This window comes from Pan troglodytes, chromosome 19, assembly GCF_028858775.2.
Source record: "Pan troglodytes isolate AG18354 chromosome 19, NHGRI_mPanTro3-v2.0_pri, whole genome shotgun sequence".
NCBI lineage: Eukaryota > Metazoa > Chordata > Mammalia > Primates > Hominidae > Pan > Pan troglodytes.
This window is the reverse complement of record NC_072417.2, coordinates 45633063-45658010: the sequence shown is the minus strand read 5'-3', so window position 1 is coordinate 45658010 and position 24948 is coordinate 45633063. Positions and strand designations below refer to the sequence as shown.

General features: G+C 34.6%; 1 long non-coding RNA gene across 2 annotated transcripts in view; it reads right to left on the bottom strand.

Annotated features, from left to right (window-relative positions):
* LOC107969217 (uncharacterized) overlaps positions 1–24948 on the bottom strand; it is a 54783-nt gene that overhangs the window by 11039 nt on the left and 18796 nt on the right. For both annotated transcript variants that reach the window (XR_008540415.2, XR_001710894.3), the window contains one exon: positions 2733–2903. This is a non-coding gene — a long non-coding RNA (uncharacterized LOC107969217). The remainder of the gene's footprint in view (positions 1–2732; positions 2904–24948) is intronic.

The following is a 24948-nucleotide window of genomic DNA, read 5'->3' as shown; positions in this document are numbered from 1 at the left end:
CAAATAATGCATGCACTTTCAGCAATATTTTCAAACAGAAACAAGTTTTATATAATGACAGATATATTTAATTAACATATTGGTTATTATAATGTTTTGGTTATTTTAATGTTTGCAACTCTGAATGAGAAGAAACTAGCTTTGCTATTTTAATTTATCCATTACAACCACAAGTGAATCCCCAAACCCCATATTATTTTTTGTTTACTTTTGTTGATCTACTTGAAAGCATCGTGCCATTGTTTTTTTAATGCCTAAGACTGCTTAGTGAATTTGAGCCTTCAGTTATTTTAATTATCTGAAATCTCTAAAGTTTTCACTTTTTTCTTATTTATTTTGTAGTTTAAAGGTTAATAAAATGTTTTTTCATTGTGAATTCAGAGAATCATGGATTGTTATCCACGGATAAGATAAAAATCTATTATTTTTATCATGGATTCAGAGAATCAGCACATTCAGCTATGCTCATTATTGTTGTTTGTATAAAAGCAACTGACTCTCTAAGATATCCTTATTACATCATCATTTTACCTATTTTTAGTTATTAAAAATAATATTTGTTAATTTAGTGCATTGCATGCAATCTTAATGTGCTTTATAAACGCCTAGATAATTTAATCTTTAACAATGAAGTGAGGATAACTTTATACATGATTATTCGCTCAGCAATAAAGCAAAAAAATTTGAAATATTTGTTAAGATCTACTAACAGCAAAAATTGCTAAGCACTTGAAAATACTTACAACTAACGTTGTATTACAATTAATGTAAGTGTTTCCACTCAGATATATGAGATCCCCCTGAAAGTTATAAAGTGAAGAGCTTTTATAAGCTTTTGATGTTGGGTAAATTTGGTCCTAGGCAACTGTTCTAATATTTTAACATTTTAAATATTTTAATAGGTGGTTCCTGAATTTTTAGGATATAAAACATCATTTAAAAATAAATCAGTAATAAAATATTTAGCAAATTTGTTTAAAGAGATTTTAAGAAGCACAGTTTTTCCTGTTTTTTTCCCTCCGTATATTGTACCCAAAGTCAAAATGAAAGCCTCCCACTAAGATAGAAACAAGACAAAGATGCCCACTTTCATCATTGCTATTCAACATTATATTGGAAGTTCTAGACAGAGCAAGTAGGCAAGGACAATAAATAAAAGGTCCCCCAATTTACAAGGAAAAGATAAACATATATCTCTTCACATATGACATGTTCTTATATGTAGAAAAATCTCTCAAAATCCACAAGAAAGTTACTAAGAAACAAATTCAGCCCAATTGTCAGGTGCAAAATCAACATAGAAAAATTGAATGTATTTCTACACATTTGCAATGAACAATTTGCAAAGGAAGTTTAAATAGTAATTCACTTTACAATATCATTCAAAATATTAAAATACTTTAGAACAAATTTAACCAAGAAAGTTAGATTAACAAATATTTTAATATACACTGAAAAATACAAAGCACTGATGAAAAAAACTGAACACTTATTTAAATGGAAAGGCAGCCCATGTTCATGGGGTCGAAGTTTTATATATATATATATATATATATATATGTCGAATTATATATATGTATATATAATTAAATATATATATGTATATTTGACTTTCAAGAGACTCATGTACCTGTTCATTAAGCATCAATTATTGTGAACATTACACAGATTTAGGATTTCTTTAAGAATTCTATTTTTTAGCCGGGCGCGGTGGTTCAAGCCTGTAATCCCAGCACTTTGGGAGGCTGAGGCGGGCGGATCACGAGGTCAGGAGATCGAGACCATCCTGGCTAACACGGTGAAACCCCGTCTCTACTAAAAACACAAAAAATTCGCCCGGCCTGCTGGCAGGCGCCTGTAGTCCCAGCTACTTGGGAGGCTGAGGCAGGGGAATGGCGTGAACGCGGGAGGCAGAGCTTGCAGCGAGCCGAGATCAGATCGCACCACTGCACCCCAGCCTGCGGGACAGAGTGAGACTCCGTCTCAAAAAAAAAAAAAAAAAAAAAAAAAAAAAAAGGAATTCTATTTTTTAAATTGTTATTGTGGTTAAATATGTATAAAATAAAATTTCCTATTTTACCTTCTTCTCAATGGATAATACACGAGCATGCATAATACAGCAGCAATGTATAATACAAAAGCAATGTATAACAGGACAGATTGCATCCAAATGTAGAAGTATGTATATAAATTTGAAAGTCAAATATATATATTTGATTTTACAAAATTAAAATATTTTATTTATTAAAGGATATGATCAAGAAAGTGAAAAAGTAAAGCTACAGATTGGGATAAAATATCTCTAAAACACATATCTTATGGAAACTAAATACCTAAGATATAAAGAACTCCTAAAACTCAACAAAATAACATATGACCCAATTTATTAAATGACCCAAGGACTTGATAAACATCTATACAAAGAAGATATACAAATAAGCACATGCAAACATGTCCAATATTATTAGTCTTTAGGGAAATCTAAACCATAAGATACTACTTTATACCTACTAGGATAGCTATAATAAAATAAAAGAAAATAATGCGTGTTGGCAAGGATGTGGAGGAATTAGAACAATTGCACCTTGCTGGCAGAAATGTAAAATGGTACAGTCACTGTTGAAAAGAGTTTTACGGTCTCTCAGAAAGCTACACATAGAATTACCACATAACCCAAACAATTTTAGACTTTGTTATATATCCCCCAAAACTGGAAACAAAGTTTCACATACCTGTATGTCACCGCTTATTGTGGCATTATTCACAGAGCCAAAAGATGAAAACAATCCAGGTGTTCATCAACAAATGAATGAATGGACAAAAGGTGATGTATACATATAGTAGAATATTATTCAGCCAGAAAATGGAATGAAGTTCTGATGTATTGCCATAACAGGTATAACCTAGAAAACATTATACCAAATGAAAAAAGCCAGACATAAAAGGGCAAATATTTTCTGACACACTTGTATAAAATATCTAGAACAAGTAAAATTATAGAGAAAGAAAGAGATTAGAGGTTCTCAGGGGCTGAGGGAAGAGAGAATGGAAAGTTATTGTTTGTTATGAAGTTCTATTTGGGTGATGAAAAAGTTATAAAAATAGGTAATGATTATGGTTTCACAACATTGTGAATGCAACTCATGCTTCTGAATTATGCATTGAGAAGAAGGTAAAATAGAAAATTTTATTTTATATGTATTTAACCACAATAACAATTTTAAAATAGAATTCTTAAATCCTAAATCTATGTAATGTTCACAATAATTGATGCTTGATGAACACATACATGAGTCTCTTGAAAGGCAGAATTAACATTCAATTAAACTTTCCTACTTCATAGCAGTGTAGTATTTTCTTTGAAATTATTTATATTGGCATTTATTACTAAATAAAAGCGTATATTACTTGTAACTGATAAGCATTATTATATGCTGGGGAAGTAGAAGGTAAAACAGGATTGTATGTCTCAGGAAGCTTCAAAGGAAGAAAATAGGGTGGAAAGAAGGACAGAGAGAGACGAGAGAATTGAGAGAATCATTTTCTTGAGAGACAAGAAAATATGTAATTCAATACAAAGATCAGATAGCAGAAGAAACAGCTACTTTATTATAGCAGAACAGATTGCATCCAAATGTAAAATTATGTATATAAATTCGATATTCAGAGAAAATGACTACATGTCTAATAGAAAAGATAGAAATAGATTTTGAAGTGTATGAACAATCTTTGAAAGATTTGAAATGGAATGAAGATTAGTTGACCAGATATGTTGTCTATAATTGAAGTGATGAGGGATTATTTCAATTTTGGGATGATCATTTTGTAGTTGGAATAATGTGTCCTGATATTATATGTAGACAGAAATCAGATAGCTTTTTCTTCAGAAAAAAAAAATTTTCTGCTTCTGTTTCTTTCTCTGCCTCTCATATACATGCTCCATCCTTCTGTCCATATGCTAATCTCTGCAGATTGCATCTCTCAGGCTTAGTTTTCAGCAGACTTCAAGTTAAGTTTGACAAAAAGGAGGCATCAAAAGAAGATAAAGGGGAAGAAGAGTATAGAGGACTGGAGTATTTTGTCCTTGTTTTCCTCCTGTTGTCCCTTTTGGGTGTTATTAACTTCCACTGTTGCAAGTCTTTGTGATGAATTCTCTTTTCCTGCCAGGATCCTGGCTTTTAATCACACAAATGTATTGCATGGTTTAGTGATTGTTAGAAGAGTGTATTAGAAAATTGAGAGCAGAAAAACAACTCAACATTGTGAGGAGTATTTCACCAAAACTCAGTAAAATTTGTATAGCTTTACGTGTTACACTTAAGCCTATGATACATTTTGATGATACAACTTTTTCTATCACTTTAGTTTTGATTTACCTTTGCTAATGTGTTTAAGTGTTTGTATAGATTTCTTAATGCTTGTTCTAGTGTTTCTATGCATGCACTTATCGTAGCCTATTGACATCAATGTATAGAAAACTTACTTTAATTTAGATCTATTTAATCTCCCATTTTCAAAATTCACAGTTTTCTTAAATATGTTCTCTGCATACATTGAGCCCCGTATCAATTGAGTTATAATATAAATTCTGTTTCCACCATTAAATCTGATTAAGAAACTCATGAAATGAAGGATAGTCTATATGTTTACCCACATTGTTATACATTGTTTTATCCTTGTCTGAAGTTTCTACTCTTTTGTTATCACTTTATTTCCATTGGGAAAATTCTTTTTGCATGCCCTAAGGGTAGATCCTATGGTGGAAAAATTTCTTAGTTTTTCTTTGAGAATGGCTTTCTTTTTTTGACCTCTAAAGGATAGCTTCACCTGACAGAAGATTTACTTTGGCAATTGTCTTAATTTGAAGGTTAAAAATGTGTTCCACTATTTGCTTTTGGTCTCAATGGTTTTGGATGAGAAGTGGGCTGTCATTTGAAGTTACATTCCTCTAGAGATTATGTGTTGCTTCTCTCTGGTTTTCTTAAGGTTTTTTTTTTCCTATAGTTTTTATAAGTATAATTTTTGTCTGTCTTGTTAAAGGTTTCATTTGTTTGTTTTTAATCATCTTTGGGGTTTGCTCAGCTTCTTAAGTATGTGGGTTCATGTCTTAAGTTTGGGTGTTTTCAGATATTATTTCTTCAAATGTTTGTCCTGCCCTTTCATTTTTCCCTCTCCTTCTGGGACCGCAATGATATGGATGCTAAATCTTTTGTTACTCTTTTACATATCATTTACACTCTGTGTATTTTTAAAGTCGATTTCTCTGTGTTGTTAAGATCGAGCAAACACTATTGATAAGTCTTCTAGTTCACTAATTCTGTTCTCTGCCATCATCTCCATTCTACAACCAAACTCATCTAGCAAGGTTTTTATTTCAATTTTTTCATGTTTCTGTTCTATGATACCTGATAGAGTCATTTCATGGTTGTATATGTTAAATGATGTTCAGGATATTTAGGTGTACTTGTGGAAGAAGTGGGTGAGGAGGTAATAGTAGAAACCAGAAAAATAAATCTACATCAACTTTTCCCAAAGTCAGAAGTCTAATTTTGACTTTTTAAAGTTTCAAAATTAGCTGCAAAAAGATCTTTTCTGCTAAAAATACTACATTATACATTTAACTACAGAAGTTAGAATTATTATTGCAAACAGTATACTTCTCTTCCCCTCTGCTTTATTTCTAAACACCAAATGATCGAAATAAAGTAGAAATATAGATATGGATATAACACCTTTACCTTAATCTTTTATAGTTGTGATATATATAGAACTCATGTGAAGTGTTATTCTTATGGCTCCACAGTTGATAGGCACCCAGAGTTTCCAGAAAAGTAAAATCACTTTATCAGTTTCATAAATAAAATTTCACCAAACTTATGTCTATATGGCTTCTCAAAACCTATGGCATGGATATTCATTCATATGATAACATAACAAGGGCTCTGAGGATACAGTTTTTGTGATTCTCTTTTATTAAACATCAAAAAGTGTAATGTGGAAGGCTTATGGTGAAGACTCATGTAATGTAATTTACCATTACCATCTAACCTCTCTCTCTCTTTCTCTCTCTCTCTCTCAAACACACACACACATTTTCAAAAGACACTCTATAAAAGATTTAAGCTATCATGCAAGTTTTATATCAGCAAATTCAGTAATGGCTTTTACCAGTGAATCCCTCAGGAGTGCATCTGCCTTTTAAATGTCAAAAAACAGCTTTTAAACTTCGACAAAGTAGAAATTTGGTAGGAAAAGTCTAAGCAAAAGTTGAAATAATATGTTTTAAAAAATATTGGCCCTAACAGTTCAACAACCTTACCTATGGTAAGTTAAACAGAGCTCGGTGTTGTAACCCACATTGACCATACAGCAGCTTACTACATATCAAGATGTATGACAGCATATTTGTCACATAGTCTCAAAAGAAATTTTAAAAAGACTATACTAAATGTTATCCTACCAATTTCCTTCCTTATTAACATGTTTTCCAAGCCAAATGTTATTTTTGCGTATTCAGAGTCACATTGTATTGTAAAATATAAAAGTAGAGATTCTCTCAAGATAACCTATTTGTTATAATCCCAGTTATTTTATAAAATGAAAAAAAGAAAGAAAAAAAGAAGAGTCTTTAAATCTCTGTATCTCAATAGTGGTTTTGAGTCAGTGTTGTGAGATATTAAACAAATGCAGGGTTTAACATTTGGCATGTGTTTTCCAAAATATCTAACTCATTTCATTTAAAAACTAAATCTATAAGGTGTGTGCTATTATTTTCACCACTTTAAGCACAAAGATATAAATACACAACAATAAATTGTCTTTGGTCTTGTTGCTAGTAAGTGGAAAAGCTGGGAATTGAACCCAACTAAGCCTTCACTCCCACCATAACATTCATAATCTATTTTCCTTATCTTGATCCTGTTGTTCTGAACCATTAAAAAATCACAGGTTTTATCCTTGTGATGAGGAGTCACTGAGGAGTCACAGACTTTTATTTTTTATACAAAATTCAATTGCATTTTCTGCAACTATTTTGATTAAGAAGTTTTCAAATGGCCCAAATCCTTTTGACTAGAATTCATCTTCATTACATTAGTGTGATTTATGGCTGTAATTTCATGGGAGCTGACTCATTGTTGTATCCTAATGATACTCTTTGGCTGTGGGCATTTAAAAGTGCAATGACTTCTCCATTCTTACCTCACTTGATCTTTTCCCAAACTCCAGTGTATCATTAGAGAGGATCATGCAAATATTTTTAGGTGATTATTTTCAAATCAGTTTTTAGTAAACATTATTTTTACTTGAGATCAGTTTTCTCAGTATTTATTTATTCATTCATTCATTCATTCATTTTTTGAGATGGAGTCTCATTCTCTCTCCCAGGCTGGAGTGCACTGGCACAATCTCACCTCTCTGCAACCTCCACCTCCGAGGCTCAAGCGATACTCCCACCTCATCCTCTTGAGTAGCTGGGACTACAGGCATGCTCCACCATGTCCAGCTATTAGTATTATTTAATGAGCTATTCAGTTGAACTGTTATTTATTCAGTAAATCACTTAATCAACAATTCATTATTGAATATCTACAATACCTTCAAAAAGACACTAGCCGATTATAGGCCATTAAATCATTTAGGAAAATAAAAAATTAAGTATGCTAGATTGTAATAAGAGCTATGATAAATATGGAAGAGCTCTTGCATAAGAACCTGTAGTCCTGACTGAATAGAGGATAGCAAGAATTTTTCTATAGACATCTATGTGCTGACATCTCCCTCTCATCTCTCTCTTCTTTCTCTTTTTCCCCCTCCTTATTCCATTTTCATACTACTATAAAGCACTGCATGGGACTGGGTAATTCATAAAGGAAAGAGCTCTCATTAACTCACAGTTCAGCATGGCTGGGAGGCCTCAGGAAACTTACAATCATGGCAAAAGGCAAAGAGGAAGAAAGTCACCTTCTTAACAAGGCAGCAGGAAAGAGAAGTGCCAAGTGAAGCAGGGAAGAGCCCCTTATAAAACCATAAAATCTCATTAGAAATTACTCACTATCATGAGAACAGCATGAGTGAAACTGCCCCATGATTCAATCACCTCCAGCTGTTCTCTCCCTTGACGTGTGGGGATTATGGGGATTACAATTCAAGATGAGACTTGGGTGGGGACATAAAGCCTAACCATATCATTTTGCCCCTAGACCCTCTCAAATCTCATGTCCATTTCACATTTCAAAACCAATTATGCCTTCCTAACAGTCACTCAAAGTCTTAACTCATCCCAACACTAACCCAAAAGTCCACAGTCCAAAGTCTCACTTGAAACAAGGCAAGTCCCTTCTACCTATGAGCCTGTAAAATCAAAAGCAATTTAGTTACTTCCTAGTTATAATGAGGTTGTAGGCATTGGGCAAATACACTGTTCCCAGTGGGAGAAATTGGCCAAAACAAATGCAAGTCTGAAATCTAGAGGGTAGTCAGTCAAATCTTAAGCTCCAAAATGATCTTTGACTTCATGTCTCACATCCTGGTCTTCCCAATGCAAGAGGTGGGCTCAGATGGCCTAGGACAGCTCTGCCCCATGGCTTTGCAGGGTACAGCCCCACTTCTGGCTGCTTTCATGAGCTGGCATTGAGTGTCTGTGGCTTTTCCAGTACAGTTCAAGCTGTCAGTGGATTTACCATTCTGGAGTCTTGAGGATGGTGACCATCTTCTCACAACTCCACTAGGCATTACGTCAATGGGGAATCTGTGTGGGGGCCCTGAACCCAAATTTCCCTTTTGCAGTGTTATAGCAGGTGTTCTCCATGTAGGCTCTACCCCTGCAACAAACGTCTGCCTGGACATCTAGATGTGTCTACATATAATCTGAAATCTAGGCAGTAGTTCCCATACCTCAATTTTTGACTCCTGTGCACCTGCAGGTCCATCACCATGTGTGAGCAGCCAAGGCTTGAAGCTTGCACCCTCTGAATCAATGGCCTGAGCTGTGCATTGGCCACTTTTAGCCATGGCTGGAATGCAGGGCACCATGTTCTGAGACTGCACGAAGCAGCAAGGCCCTGGGCCCAGCTCAGGAAACCGTTTTTTTCCTCCAGGGTCTCTGGGCCTGTGATGGGAGAGTCTGTCGCCAAGATCTCTGACATACCCTGGAGCAATTTTGCCCATTGTCTTGACAATTAACATTTAGTTCCTGGTTACTTATGCAAATTTCTGCAGCCAGCTTGAATTTCCCCTTAGAAAATGGGTTTTTCTTTTCTATCACTTGTTGGGCTACAGATTTTTTTGAACTTTTATGCTCTGTTTCCCTTTTAAACATAAGCTCCAATGCCAAACCATCTCTTGGTGAATGCATAAAACTGAATGCTTTTAAGAGCACCCAAATCACCTCTTGAACGCTTTGCTGTTCAGAAATTTCTTCTGCCAGGTACCCTAAATCATCTCTCTCAAGTTCAAATTTCCACAGATCTCCAAAACAGGGGCAAAAATACCAGTTCCTTTGCTAAGGTGTAGAAAGAGTCCCTTTTATTTCAGTTCCCAACACATTCCTCATCTCCACCTGAGACCACCTTAGCCTGGACTTCATTGTCCATATTACTGTCAGCATTTTGGTCAAAGCCATACAACAAGTCTCTAGGAAGTTCCAGACTTTCCCATGTCTGCCTGTCTTCTCCTGAGCCCCCCAAACTGTTCCAACCTCTGCCTGTTGTCTAGTTCCAAAGTTGCTTCCATATGTTTGGGTATCTTTTTAGCAACACCCCACCCTCTGCAGTACCAATTTACTGTATTAGTCCATTTTCATACTTCTATAAAGAACTGCTTGAGACTAGGTTATTTGTAAAGAGATTTCATTGACTCACAGTTCAGTATGGGTGAGGAGGCCTCAGAAAACTTACAATCATGGCAGAAGGCAAAGATGAAGCAAGTAACCTTCTAACCAAGGCAACAGGAAGGAGAAATGCCAAGCAAAGGGGGTAAAAGCCCTGTATAAAACCATCAGATCTCATGAGAACTCACTTATTATCCTGAGAACAGCATGGGGAGAACTGCCCCCATGATTCAGTTACCTCCACCTTGTCTCTCCTTTGACAGGTGGGGATTATGGGGGTTATAGGGATTATAATTCAAGATGAGATTTGGGTGGGGACACAAAGCCTGACCATATCACCCTTCTTTCCTGTCTTTCTGTTAAACACACAAAATCTAAAAATACATCTGCAAAAACATTTCAATTAGGACATGATATTGTGCCATTATAAATGCAAATTCAAGTATGGCTAATTTTGCATATCTCTACTGCAACTGTCAAAGTCCAGTCTAATAAGATTTTGTTCTTTTATTCACGGAATAATGTTTTCACTGTTCAGCTTGGTCACATTGTTGGTCTCCACAGTCAATTCTTAACACTTACCATTATTTTATCTAGAGTAAAGCCAAAGTCTTTTTGATAAATTTTAAGGATCTATTTTACTTAGTTTTAATTGTCTTCCCAACGTAATTACTAATTACACTCTAACTTGCTCATCCTTATCCAGTTACACTTGTCTTCTTGATTTCTTTCTAACTTTCTAGGCATGACACTGTTCGATGATCTTTGCACTGATTCTTGCCTTTGTTTGCATTCCTTGCTCTCCAGGTTTATACGGCTAATTATTTGAACTTTCTCAATTATTTGCTGATATGTTATCTTGTCAATAATCCCTACTATGATTGGAGTATTTAAAACTAATACCTTTTTAACCTCCATATTTCATATTTTTACTTGCTATGAATTATTTTCCTCAGGAATCAAATACACTATTCAAATACATATAATGTGATTATATATTATGTTTATGCATTATTCTGTTTCTATCACAAGTTTTATTTAGCTTTATTAGGGCAATACTTTTTGGCTATTTCATTCACTGAAATATATCTCAAGTTCCTAAAATAGTTCTGAGCATAAAGTGGCTGCTTAGTGTATATTTTCTTAAAAAATACATGAATATTCATTACTTGTAATGATGGGAGAGTAAAATGGTCATGTAAAATTTTTTTGGGATAAAAATTATAACATGTAGATAAAAATGCATGAATATTTCAAAAAGGATTCAAAAGAAGGAGTAAGTATACAAAACAAGCTGAAGTTAGAGGAGAGTCCTTCAACAGTAAGGGGTAAGAATATTAGCATTTTGTTTCCTGAAGAGATCCTCCAATGTACTTTGCTACAGCAGAGAAAAAATGTTTTCAATGTGAAAAATCACACTGATGCATTGCAGGCTTACCAGCCCAATATGGTAGAAAAGAAGTTCAAGATTAAATAATTTAAGATGGGATATTTTGGAAGTGAAAGAATCACAGAAAGTGTGTGATCTATAATTTCAGCACAAACTTATATTTCTGAATGGTCACTAAGATAAACTATACATATGCATTAGAGATATCCATTTAAAAGAACATAGAGTCCAAAAGTATGTATTCTCATAAAATAAAGCTCTTCCAGGTGAGTTCCATGTACTTGTTTTCTTATTAATTGAATTAATTGATGGCATTCCTCAACCATATTCAACTTGGAGATTCAAAGGAAAGAAAACAAATCTATGGAGCAGCTGTAAATTAGTAGAAATCCCCAGAAACAAGGAAATGCCAGGAAGATTTTGCTTCTAATTTTGAGTACAGTCATTTCTCTGTATCTGTGGGAGTTGTTTCCAGGACCCCTGTGGATACCAAAACCCATGGATGCTTAAGTCCCTAATATAAAATGGTGCAATATTTACATATAACCTCTACACATTCTCTTGCAGACTTTAACTAATCTCTAGTTCTCTTATAATACCTAGTAAGATATAAATGCTATGTAAATAGTTGATCTGCTGTATTGTTTAGGGAATAAGGACAAAAAAAGTCAGTATATATTCAATACAAATGCATTTTTTGATGTTTTTGATATGTGGTTGGTTGAATCCATGATGCAAAACCCCACAGATAAGGAGGGTCAACTGGTAATCTCTGTCTCTTTTATGTTGAGAGACAAATTAAGCAGAGACAGTGGATACTGGGGGACGATTCTCCAGGTGGCCTTGAACTAACCCAGTTTCCCCCCCCATTTTTACTTGTAGCTCTCATGAATAACTATAAAATATGTTGGGAATGTAATATCCTAAAATAGGGAGGGACTGGCTGGAAAGCCTGGACTCTGTTTCAACCTGTCCACCCTCCCTCTCCTGAAAACAGGATGTCCTTCCCCACTTTATCCGAAAATGACAACCCAGGGGTATAAAACCGAGCTCAGGCTGTTTACCAGGGTTCCTCAGCTGCAGTGCAGGTGGGAGACATGCAAATAAGATTCCATCCATTCCGGGCAGCTTTTCTGAGCCTTGGCGGACTGGTTCACATGAATTCTAGACTTGTGTTTTTTCTTCCCACCTATTTTCATGTAATAAACACGTTTCATATTACTTATGGATGCATGGGTGTTCTGTCTTACTGGACTCAGACAAGTCGGTGACCAGTCCAAGTGAACCCGTTTCTCAGAGATCTTTAAGAGTCCAGCCTAAAAACAGCATCTTGAAGGCACAAAAATTGAGCAGACACTTTAGCTGATGCCTAATGCTTGGAAAATAAAGCTAGCATTTCAAGTCCAAACAAGGTTACTATTTAGCAGACAAAAATAAGATAATAATTCTAAGAATCCATATATCCTACAGTATGTTATTTATAATTTTTCATGAATGTAAAGAAACAGGAAAGTGATAACTTACAATAAAGAAAAAGATACTGAATAAAAAATTCAAGTAATGTCAAATTTTGGATTTAGCAAGAAGGATTTCACAGAAGCTTATTAAGCAATATTCAAAGAATGAGTGGATATGTCCAAAGTTTAAAGAAAAATGGTAGTAATTAGTGAACGGAGAACGGAATTCTGATAGGACAAGGAAAGGACAAAAGATGGAATTTTAGAGCTAAAATGTCCAATAAATTAAAAGAAAGACTCAATGAAGGACTGAAGATGACAGAAAAAATAACCAGTTACCATGAAAACAGATCAATCTAAGTAACAGAAAGACAAACAGTACATAAATATACTAACATACCTTGCCAAGAAGTTCATGTCTTATAGTTGTAGTGCCAGAAAGAGAAACAGAAAGAGAAACAAAATATTTGAAGAAATAATAACTGAAAACTTGTCAAATTTTGTAGAAAATATTGACTTAGAGATCCAAGGAGCTTCAAACTAAACACAACAAAAATGTTAACCACATTATAGACAAAATGCTAAAAGTCAAAGAAAAAGAAAATCTTAAAATGAACCAGTGAGAAAGGAAACATCACATACAGGGAAGAATGTTATGATTAATTGCCCACTGTTCATCAGAAACAAAGAAGTTCAGAAACATTGAAGTGTCTTATAAAAATAATTAATTTTATAACCATTTTATTGTAAGATATGTTCCACTGTAGAACCATTTGGATACAATATTCTCTTAAAGTAATGGCAAAACAACTGTGTATTCTTCTATGAAAACATGATTTTCCCCCTTACTCAAGTCTTATAAAAGTAATTTCTAGAAGTATTAAAAATTAAATGTGATAGCAAGGAAATACGGTTTTTAAATGGTAATATATAAGAATATCTTCATGATATATTTAGAGAAATATTTTTAAATAAACACATAGAACTTAAAAGTTATAACTTGACTACATTGAAATTAAGAATTTGTCTTCATTAAAAGACACTGGAAAATGAACGAAAATACAAATCAAGTGGGAGAAAATATATTCAATACATATAACCACCAAGGTCTAGTGCTAAAAAGACACAAAAGAAATAAAGTCAATAAGAAAAAGACAGCAAATAACCCAATTGAAAAAAATGACCTAAGAATGGTTTAGAATTCATAATTCATAAATATTAACTCCAAATGGCTAATAAACATAAAAAAGTCTTAACTATTATTGATTGAGAAATTACAAATTAAAACTACAATGCTACCCAACCCTGTACTTATCGTATTGGCTAAAACTAAATAGATGTAGACCTCATTAAGGTCTCTCATACTCTGCTGGTTGGAGAGTGTGGTACAACCTCATTAGAAAAAAATTTAAATATTTATCATCTAAATCTTAAGATAGACACATCCTATGACACAGCACACCTAAATATTTATCTTAGAAAACTCCATTTGATAAATATACAAAAATATTCATTACAAATTTTTGACTAATTTTCTCAGGTAGGAAACAACTAAAATTTCATTGTGTTTATTAAATGATGGATAATTAATTGCTATAAATTTTTAATGTAATATTACACAGCAACAATGATAATGAGTGACAACAGTAAATTTGAGATGAATACATTTTTAAAGAAAACATTAATATTGAGCAAAATACCAAGATTAAACTCAATTTAGTTTGATTCATTTATATAAATTAATAAAAGAGATATATTAATTTTCTGTTGCCGCTGTAGTAAATTACTATAAATTTAGTGGTTAAAAAAACTCACAAAGTTATTTTTTTTTGTTCTGTAGGTTAGACTTTAACACTGGTTTCACTGGACTAAAATTAAGATATTGGTAAGACAGTGTTATAATCTGGTGGTCCTAGGAATAAAATCTCTTTTCTTGACTTTTTCAACTATAAGATACTGCAGACATTCCTTGACTGCTGTTCCTTTTTTTCCATTTTCAAGGCAAAACTTTGCTTCTCTCTGTGTCATATTTCTATATTCACATCCCTCTAATTTAAAGAACCACGTGATTAAACTTGGTACAGCTAGATAATCCAGGATAATCTTTCCATTTTCAGGTCTTTAGCTAAATGACATTTGAAAAGACTTCTTGCCATATAAGATCACATATTTTCAGATTCCAGGGATTAGGACATGGGCATCTTTGGGAGACCATTATGTTGACTACCACAAGAGGCAAGAGCAAATTATTTTGTCCAGGGAAAAAATATAGTTACAAAAACAATAAAGATATAGAGAAAATAGCTATCACAAAATTCTAGTAGGAAAAATTTGCATAGAAAATGGTATCCCTTAGGTCACAGAGAGCAGTGCAGTATTTCTTGATTTAGGAGGTTATCTCATTGCCCTTTTTTTAAACAATATTAAATTTCACATTTACAGTTTATATACTTTCATACTAAAACTAATTAATAATAGATTATATGGGATTTCAAATTGAGTGAAGAATCACTCTTTTGGAATCACTGCTGCGTTTTGACTAGACGGTGATGGGTTGAACTGTTTTTGGCAGTGTATAAAGAAGGAAAGACTGAATAGATTAGTGGGATATTTCAGAACAGTATAAGCAAAAGATTTTTTAAGCTTGTAAACTTTGTAATTTTGTTATTTTTCTCCCTTTCTTTTTGGCAGATTTTACACATCTCTCTAGTGATTCATATAATGATTGATTATATAATCTTTTTGAGAATCTTGAAATGACATCACTTAACCCATGTTTGAGAGCACAATGTTGAGTAAGAGTCATTATGTCTGAATTTGTTAATTTTTTTTCACATACACTTTCTATTAGGTGCAACTTCTGTTTGTTATCTTAATTATGATACATGATGATTCTCACTATACTTCCTTTTTATAAATAACACCTTCTTAAATATTTGACTATGATAGCTAAATAATGCAAAAATCTTGGATGCCAAATAAAATGTGATGCAGTTTAAAAATCCCAAAACAACACACATTATTGACAGTAAATTTTAAATATTATAAATTTTAAATTTTAGTATAAAATAAATTTTAAATACTTGAAGCTAGTTATTTACATATTTTAAGTTATTATTTTGTTCTATCAATATAGTCTTTCTGCATTTTGTTAATTCAATTTAGTTAATCTTACCTAACCAATTTCTTTCTGTAGTTCAAAAGTTTATAAGCCCAAAGTGTTAAAATTTCTGGCATCTTTTTAATATACACCATTCCGTCATACAAAAAAGGAGAAATACTATTTTAGATTAAGAGACAGATGCAAAATAGTAGATAAAATAATACTGATTTCAGATGGAAGATAACTGATGATCCTAATATTAACCAAGTTTTTTATTTATTTATTTTTTTGAAACAGAGTCTCCCTCTCTCGCCCCTGCTGGAGTGCAGTGGTGCTATCTCCGCCTGGGGTTCAAGTGATTCTCCTGCCTCAGCCTCTCGAATAGCTGGGACTACAGGTCCCCAACACCACGCCCAGCTAATTTTTTTGGTATTTTTAGTAAAGGCAGGGTTTCACCATTTTTGCCAGGCTGGTTTTGAACTCCTGACTTCAAGTGATCCACCCGCCTTGGCCTCCCAAAGTGCTGGAATTACAAGCGTGAGCCTGTAGCCAAGTTTTATATACACTGGCAAATATGTTATTTAAACTTTCTCTTCCATAATGCCTAAACAGAAAAATCTTACAATTTATTATTATGTGCCAAGATTTGTTGTGAAATCAGGTGAAGAAAAAAGTCCAATGGAGCAAACTGGTTATCTAAAAGGATCAAATAACCCAATCATTCATGACTTCTAGTTATTAGTGGATTGCAAATGAGAAAAAAAAAATTTTTTTTTTTGAGACGGAGTCTCGCTCTGTCGTCCAAACTAGAGTGCAGTGGCGCGATCTCGGCTCACTGCCAGCTCCGCCTCCCGGGTTCACGCCATTCTCCTGCCTCAGCCTCCGGAGTAGCTGGGACTACAGGCGCCCGCCACCACGCCTGGCTAATTTCTTGTATTTTTAGTAGAGACGGGTTTTCACCGTGGATGATTCAATCTACTGACCTCGTGATCCGCCCGCCTCGGCCGCCCAAAGTGCTGGGATTACAGGCGTGAGCCACCGCGCCCGGCCTAAACTATGGATTTTTTTTTTTCCAGTGGAGTTTCGCTCCTGCCCAGGCTGGAATAGGATGGCAGGAACTCGGCTTACTGCAATCTCCACCTCCCGGGTTCAAGCGATTCTCCTGCCTCAGCCTCCCGAGTAGCTGGGATTACAGGCATGTGCCACCATGCCTGGCTGGTAAATAAGAAAAATTTTAAAGAAAAATACATGGACATATCTTTCCTTCAAAAAATAAATGTGATATTTATACTTATTTAATAGTAAATTATTCTCAAAATTTATACAATAGTTCACTTGATAATAATACATTATGTGACAAAATCAGCTTGGATTTATTAAATCCATGCTAATATGAATCTAAAATGAGCTTTGCATTTTCTTTATAAACTATAAATATTTTGGGTAATTTTTATGGCTTTTATTGTTTAGTAGGCTCAAGAAGAACCACACTAGGAATGATGTTTCACTATAAGCAAGCCTTTTTCACTGTTATAGATCAAGTGTCTCAACTAGTATCTTGAAAATGTTTGCTGAAGGAAAGGAAATTTCTTGCCTTGGACTTTACTATCTGGTCACCATGATCAAATCCTGAGGCAATGATTTTCAAGAAGTCATACTCTTCATGACATTGATTAATTCCATGAGAAATCTATTTAGCGATATACAGATAAGATTTAGAAAATGTTCATGGCCTTAAATTGAATTTTAGATTAGCTATATATCATGTTAATATGCAGGTAATAGCAGTTTAAAGACGATGTGATGCCTTAATTATATATTTGTCTAGAACAACAGGCAGCTTTGCAGAAGGTTAGAGTCTATTAATAATATGCATAACAACTGGTCACTTGACATTTAATTTTGAATCTGACAACTTTGGGCCAGTTGTTTCAGGATTCTCACACAACCTAGTGTGCTGAAGAATGAATGCGAGGTATTTCAGTGATGGCAATACATTTAAAACTATACTTAAAAAACACTTTTCAGTGACAAGTGGAGTTTTAAAAATATACAATTTTATTATGAGGGAGTGACACATTTTTTGAGAAGGCTAGTTTTTAAACTGGAAGGACTGAGCCTATTTATTAAACAAGCCTAGAAATATCTGTAGGAAATACGAATAGAAACTGGTAAGTGCTTTGTAAAGTATACCTTAAAGTTATATTGCTGCTTACTTTAAGTATTTTTGTTTCAAGTAACAAACATGAAATGAGGTTAACTTAAGTAAAAAAAAAAAAAAATTGCTTGAAATAATAAACTGTGGTTTTCCAAATCGAGGGAATATTATACAAAGAAAAGAACCTAGAAAAGGTAGTGGGGAGTTTGTAGGTCTACTGAACATCATTTTCTTAATTCTTATGCAAGAAAGAATAAGCTGGAATTTTTGTTCTGTCTCCTTAAAAGTGGGATTCCCAGGAAATAAGCCTAATCAATGAACTTTAATTATACATCACATATTCAATAGGAGAGTGGAAGAAAATTTGATTGACAAAACCCATTGATTGTGGGAGGGGTGGATATTTGAAAAAAATGGAAAACCAATGCTGAATTGCAAAAGTTTTGTTAATGTATAATTCATTTTGAAATCTCAACTTCATTTACATTTTTAGTAGCACTACCAAAAAATTAATCAATTCATTATCTTCATTTTGTTTTGAGGGAAGATGAAAAACAGCTGCCATCCTCATAATCTTCAATTTACAAAAAATCATCTTGTTCTTCCAAATTTTCGATAAGTTCGTGAAATTTCAAATATTTTCCCCATAGTAACCTTTGTATCTGATCAAGAACAGTGATATATTATATATTGACAATAATATTATTATCCATTTATTTAGTATATATATCAGGGGTATATTTCTATGGGAAAGGAATAGACAAATACTGACTTTTATGTGTCAGAAATGCTATTGTATTTAATAATTAAAAACATGCTTTGAGACATGCATTAAAATTATTGATTTATTGATAAGACAAAAATTCAAAGAGATTAGTTTCTTTAATTACTCACAATAAGAAGGAAGAATGTGAATGAAATATAAAATTCTTTCCTATACACTCCTCTATTTTATTCTGTTAGATTATTTAGAAAATAAAAACAGGAATATCATGCTGTCTTCAAAGAAATTATATTTTGGTCAGTGGTATAAATCATGTAAATTAAAATGTATTAAGTGCAGAAATATGTACAAAACTGTAGATACACTTCCATTTTATTTATTTATTAGGAGACAGAGTCTTGCTCTGTAGCCCAGACTGGAGTGCAGTGGTGCGATCTCAGCTCACTGCAACCTCCCAATCCTGGGTTCAAGTGATTCTCCTGCCTCAGCCTCCTGAGTATTTGGAATTGCAAGTGTGAGCCACCATGCCTGAATAATTTTTGTATTTTTGGTAGAGAAGGGGTTTCACCACGTTAGCCGGGCTGGTCTCAAACTCTTAGCCTCAAGTGATCTGCCTGCCTTAGGCTTCCAAAGTGCTGCAGTTACAGGCATGAGCCACTGCACCTGGCCTATAGATACACTTTCAGAGAAAAAAAGAGATTATTTTGGTATGAGATGATGAATCAAAGGATTCTTTGTAAAAAGTTTAGAATTTGATAACAGCAGACACATATCAGATGAAAAAATATTTTATGTGCAAGGAATATTGTGAGTTAAATCAGTGGGATGGGAAGAATTTAACGTGTGGCTTTTAACGTAAGAATAATAAACAATTTGTAAGTATTTTATATAATCCAGCATACTCTGTATGAAATGGAGAAAACTTTTTCTATCAAAATGCTGTAAGAGGAAAAATATTAGAGCAACTATTTTCACTAATATGCTTAATAACATAATATTAAAAATTTTGGAAGAAAGTTTCCATCCTACATTTCCATTAAAACTAAAATAATAAATTTCAATGAAAATAATTCCTACTTGAGTTTTGCAAAGGAGAAACTTGAGTCTTATTACTATAATTTTCATCATTTTTAATATACAATTTTAATGTTTTTTAAAATAAACTTTCTTCACTAGATACTAAATATTTTATCTTACTTTTTTCTCATTTATAAAATTCCTTTGGGGCTGAGGAAAAAGTGCTTTTCAAACTTTACAGTATTTTATAAACAACAAAGATAGCATTTTATCTGCTACCATTTTACACTTCACTGCTGCACAGAAGTGAGGAGGCCAAGTCATTTGGGGATCTGGGCATTAACTTTCTTACAAGAAGGTTACTTTCCAATATTGGACAAGTATAGAGTTTTCCAAAGAGGCATATTTCATTCAGGTTGCACAATCAGTGTCAAGGTCCCAGAAGGTCATTATACTTTTCAAGTCAGTTGGAATGACATCTGCCTCAAGCAACCTAGAGGCACAGCTGATTGTTCTATAGTAAGAATATAAACACTTCCTGTAACTTATGTCAGTATAAGTCTAGTGGTAGAAGAGATGCATTTGGGAAGAAGAAGAAATAGAAAGCAAGTTTATTTACTTAAAATATACTTATAATATTTTAAGTTTATTATTTAAAATATTACAAATGGAAATATATACACATGGCTATTAAAATAAGTGTGGTTTTAAATTTCAAAGCCTCATTGAAGAGTTGGATGACAGCAAAGGGAAAACACTTAAGTCCATGTTCATTGCTAGGTTTCTAGATTTTATTTCTTACAATACTGCTTACCTTTGCATAAAAAATGAACAAATCAAAACCATATATATACATACATATTATGTATATATATGTGTGTGTGTGTGTGTGTGTATATATATATATATATCCCCAGTAGAGAATTCATAATTCAACCTGATACTTGTTATTCTTATTTTTGTTGTTGCTGTTATAAGCTCTGGTCCAAGCCTGGACAAAACTTTTACTCCCAATTCCCATTAGCATGACCATATGCTATATTTCTTTCCTGCTCAACAGGAAATAATATGCAATGTGGTGCTTTTGCTTAGAGGAGCTGTGGAAGATGCAACTAAAAGAAGAGAGTGTAGATTCTTACAATAATCCAAATTTTGGCTCACATTATTTTCCAAGCTTTCCTTACATTAATGATTTAAAAGAAGATCTCATTAATCCTCTTGCAACTGGAAAATATATAATCTATTCCACCGCAAAAGATCACAAGTTGAAAGGGAACCAGATCACAGAATCAAAGCTCAGCCGATAGTTACTCCATACTATAAAATACACAATTTTATTAAAATTGGAGCAGGTTCCTGAGGCAGATACTATGATTACAGTTTAGTCTGTTGCTGTATGTAAAATAAGACGTAAGACCAAGTTCAGGGCTTTGCTACCTACTGATAATTGCAGAGTGGCTGGTGGGTACAGAACATGAGAAAGTTGTGTGGTTTTTAACTATCCTATCACCTTCCTTAAAAATAATCACTTCAAGCTGGGCACGGTGGCTCACGCCTGTAATCCCAGCATTTTGGGAGGCCGAGGTGGGTGAATCACTTGAGGTCAGGAGTTCAAGACCAGCCTGACCAACATGGAGAAACCCCCTCTCTACTAAAAATACAAAAAAAATTAGCCAGGCCTGGTGGTGCATGCCTGTAATCCCAGCTACTCTGCAGGCTGAGACAGGAGAATTGCTTGAACCTGGGAGGCAGAGGTTGCGGTGAGCCAAGATCATGTCATTGCACTCCAGCCTGGGCAACAAAAGCGAAACTCCATCTCAAATAAATAAATAAATAATCACTTCATTCAACTCAGATGCATTAATCGATTTGCTTTATATTTTTTAATGACTTGCTTAGAAACATTATTTTCTTACATAAGCCCAGTAAAAGAGAATAAAGCTTTGATATTGATGATAAATTTAGAGCATGTACAATTGTTATTTACTCTCTTGGTGAATCACAATTTCCATGATACTACAGTTGACAAGTTAATTTCACTATTTTAATGATCTTCATAGTTCACAAACACACACACACACACACACTCTTTTCTTTATTCTTTAATTACAAAGACAAGATACTTTTGCTGATCACATTTGATACGGTTTCACTGTGTCCCCACCCAAATCTCATCTTGAAATCCCATGTGTTGTGGGAGGGACCTGTTGGGAGGTAATTGAATCATGGGGGCAAGTCTTGCCTGTGCTGTACTTATGATAGTGAATAAGTCTCATGAGATCTGATGCTTTTAAAAAGAGGAGTTCCCCTGCACAAGTTTTCTCTTTTTGCCTGCTGCCATCCAGGTATGATGTGACTTGCTCCTCCTTGCCTTCCACCATGATTGTGAGGCTTCAACAGCAACGTGGAACCATAAGTCGAGTTAAATCTCTTTCTTTTGTAAATTGCCCAGTCCTGGGCATGCCTCCATCAGCAGCGTGACTAATAACAGTAAATTGGTCCCAAGAGTGCAGCGCTGCAGAAAAGATACCCAAAAATGTGGAAGTGACTTTGAAACTGGGTAACAGGCAGGGGTTGGAACAGTTTGGAAGGCTCAGAAGAAGATCGGAAAATGTGGAAAGTTTGGAACCTCCTAGAGGCTTGCTGAATGGCCTTGCCCAAAATGCTGCTAGTGATATGGACAATAAAGTCCAGGCCAAGGTGGTTTCAGATGAAAATGGGGAATCTGTTGGGAACTGGAGCAAAGGTGACTCTTGTCATGTTTTAGCAAAGAGACTGGTGGCATTTTACCCCTGCCCTAGAGATCTGTGGAACTTTGAACTTGAGAGAGATGATTTATGGTATCTGGTGGAAGAAATTTCTAAGCAGCAAAGCATTCAAGATGTGACTTGGATGCTGCTAAAGGCATTCAGTTTTATAAAGGAAGCAGAGCATAAAAGTTCGGAAAATTTGCAGCCTGACAATGTGATAGAAAATAAAATCCCACTTTCTGAGGAGAAACTCCAGCCGGCTGCATAAATTTGCATAAGTGACAAGGAGCTGAATGTTAATCCCCAAAACAATGGGGAAAATGTCTCCAGGGCATGTCAGAGGTTTTTACAGCAGTCCCTCCCATCACAGACCCAAGACCTAGGAGAAAAAGTGGTCTTGTTGGATGTGCCCAGAGTCCCGGTGCTATGTGCAGCCTAGGGACTTGGTGCCCTGGGTCCCAGCTGCTCCAGCCATGGCTAAAAGGGGCCAATGTAGAGCTCAGGCCATAGCTTCAGAGGGTGCAAGCCCAAAGCCTTGGTGGCTTCCACGTGGTGTCGAGCCTGTGAGTACACAGAAGTCAAGAATTGAGGTTTGGGATCTTCCACCTGGATTCCAGAGGATGTATGAAAATGTCTGGATGCGGTGGCATCCAGGCAGAAGTTTGCTGCAGTGGCAAGGCTCTCATGGAGAACCTCTGCTAGGGCAGTGTGGAAGGGAAATGTGAGGTCAGAGCCCCCACACAGAGTCCCTACTGGGGCACTACTTAGTGGAGCTGTGAGAAGAGGGCCACCGTCCTCCAGACCCCAGAATGGTAGATCCACAGAGAGCTTGCACCATGCACAGAGAAAAGCTGCAGATACTCAATGCTAGCCTGTAAAAGCAGCTGGGAGGCAGGCTGTACCCTGCAAAGCCACAGGGGTGGAGCTGTCCAAGACCATGGGAACCCACCTCTTGCATCAGCATGACCTGGATGTGAGGCAAGGAGTCAAAGGACATGATTTTGGAAATTTAATATTTGACTGCCCTTCTGCATTCTGGACTGGCATGGGGCCTGTAGCCCGTTTGTTTTGGCTAATTTCTCCCATTTGTAATGGCTGTATTTACCCAATGCCTCTACCCCAACTGTATCTAGAAAGTAACTAACCTGCTTTTGATTTTACAGGCTCATAGGCGGAAGGTACTTGCCTTGTCTCGGATTACACATTGGACTGTGGACTTTTGAGTTAACGCTGAGAAGAGTTAAGACTTTGAGGGACTGTTGTGAAGGCATGATTGGTTTTGAAATGTAAGTACATGTGATTTGGGAGGGGTTGGGGCAGAGTGATATGGTTTGGCTGTGACCCCACCCAAATCTCATCCTGAATTGCCATGTGTTGTGGGAGGGACCCGGTGGGAGGTAAATGAATCACGGGGGCAGGACTTTCCTGTGCTGTTGTTGTCATAGTGAATAATTTTCACAAGATCTGATGGTTTTAAAAAGAGTTCCCCTGCACAAGCTCTCTCCCTCTTTGTCCGTTGCCATAAAGTACATTATATTTAGAAGACAAAGAATAAATAGAGAAACTATTTAGGAATATCATGCTGAAAAGAGTGTTATGAATTTGTCTTCTGAGTTTCTATGAACATCAGTAGCAATTCATCAACCAATATTTAAGGGCCAAATATGAATCAAAATCTACTGGATATTTATATTCCCATTACATTGATTGAAGCAAAGAGTATTATTTGGTTGTAATCAAGGATATAATTGTGCAAGGTCATGCAGACTGAGAGAGTACCTTATCCTGAAAGCATTATTTTTAACTCTCAGGAAATTATATAGTTAATTAGAGAAACTTGAATATTTAACAAAATTAGGAGAAGGAAAGTTTTCTTGGGAGGGAAAGTAAAGTGAATATGCAAGATAAGCAGGAATCTTGTAGACTATCTTGTGGCAGATACCACCATTATTTCTATTTTAGAGATAAAGAAATAAAAACATAAAGTAATATATCTAAAGATGTGAAGCTAATCAGTACCAAATACTAGCAAGAATGATTAAAAAGACCCTATCAATATCAGAAATGTAAAATATCAATTTATGTCTAAAAGCATATCTTTATGTCTAATACATATCCAAGGCATAAGAAATAGAGAAAACGAAATAAAGCAAAATATTGTAATAAAATAATCTTTATATAAAAAATGATACACTTACAATTCAGTTGGAAATATATTAAAAAATTCAAGCTATGGAAAACTTTCCATTGTGGATTTATTTCAATTTTTAGATATGTATCAAGAAATAATTTATAACTTTAGAGTCTTACTTAACTGAAGCATGATATTTTCAATTTAAAGGTAAAATAGAAATTATGTGAATCCAGAGTTAAGTAGTATTATGTTAATTGCACAATCTTACCAGAATTAAGAAACTCAGGAAATGAATGTTAAATTGAACTATGGCATATAGTCAAGCTTTTAATTCATATTTCTCTCACAATTCTCATTAAGAATTAGAGCTGATCTGGCTTTTTACA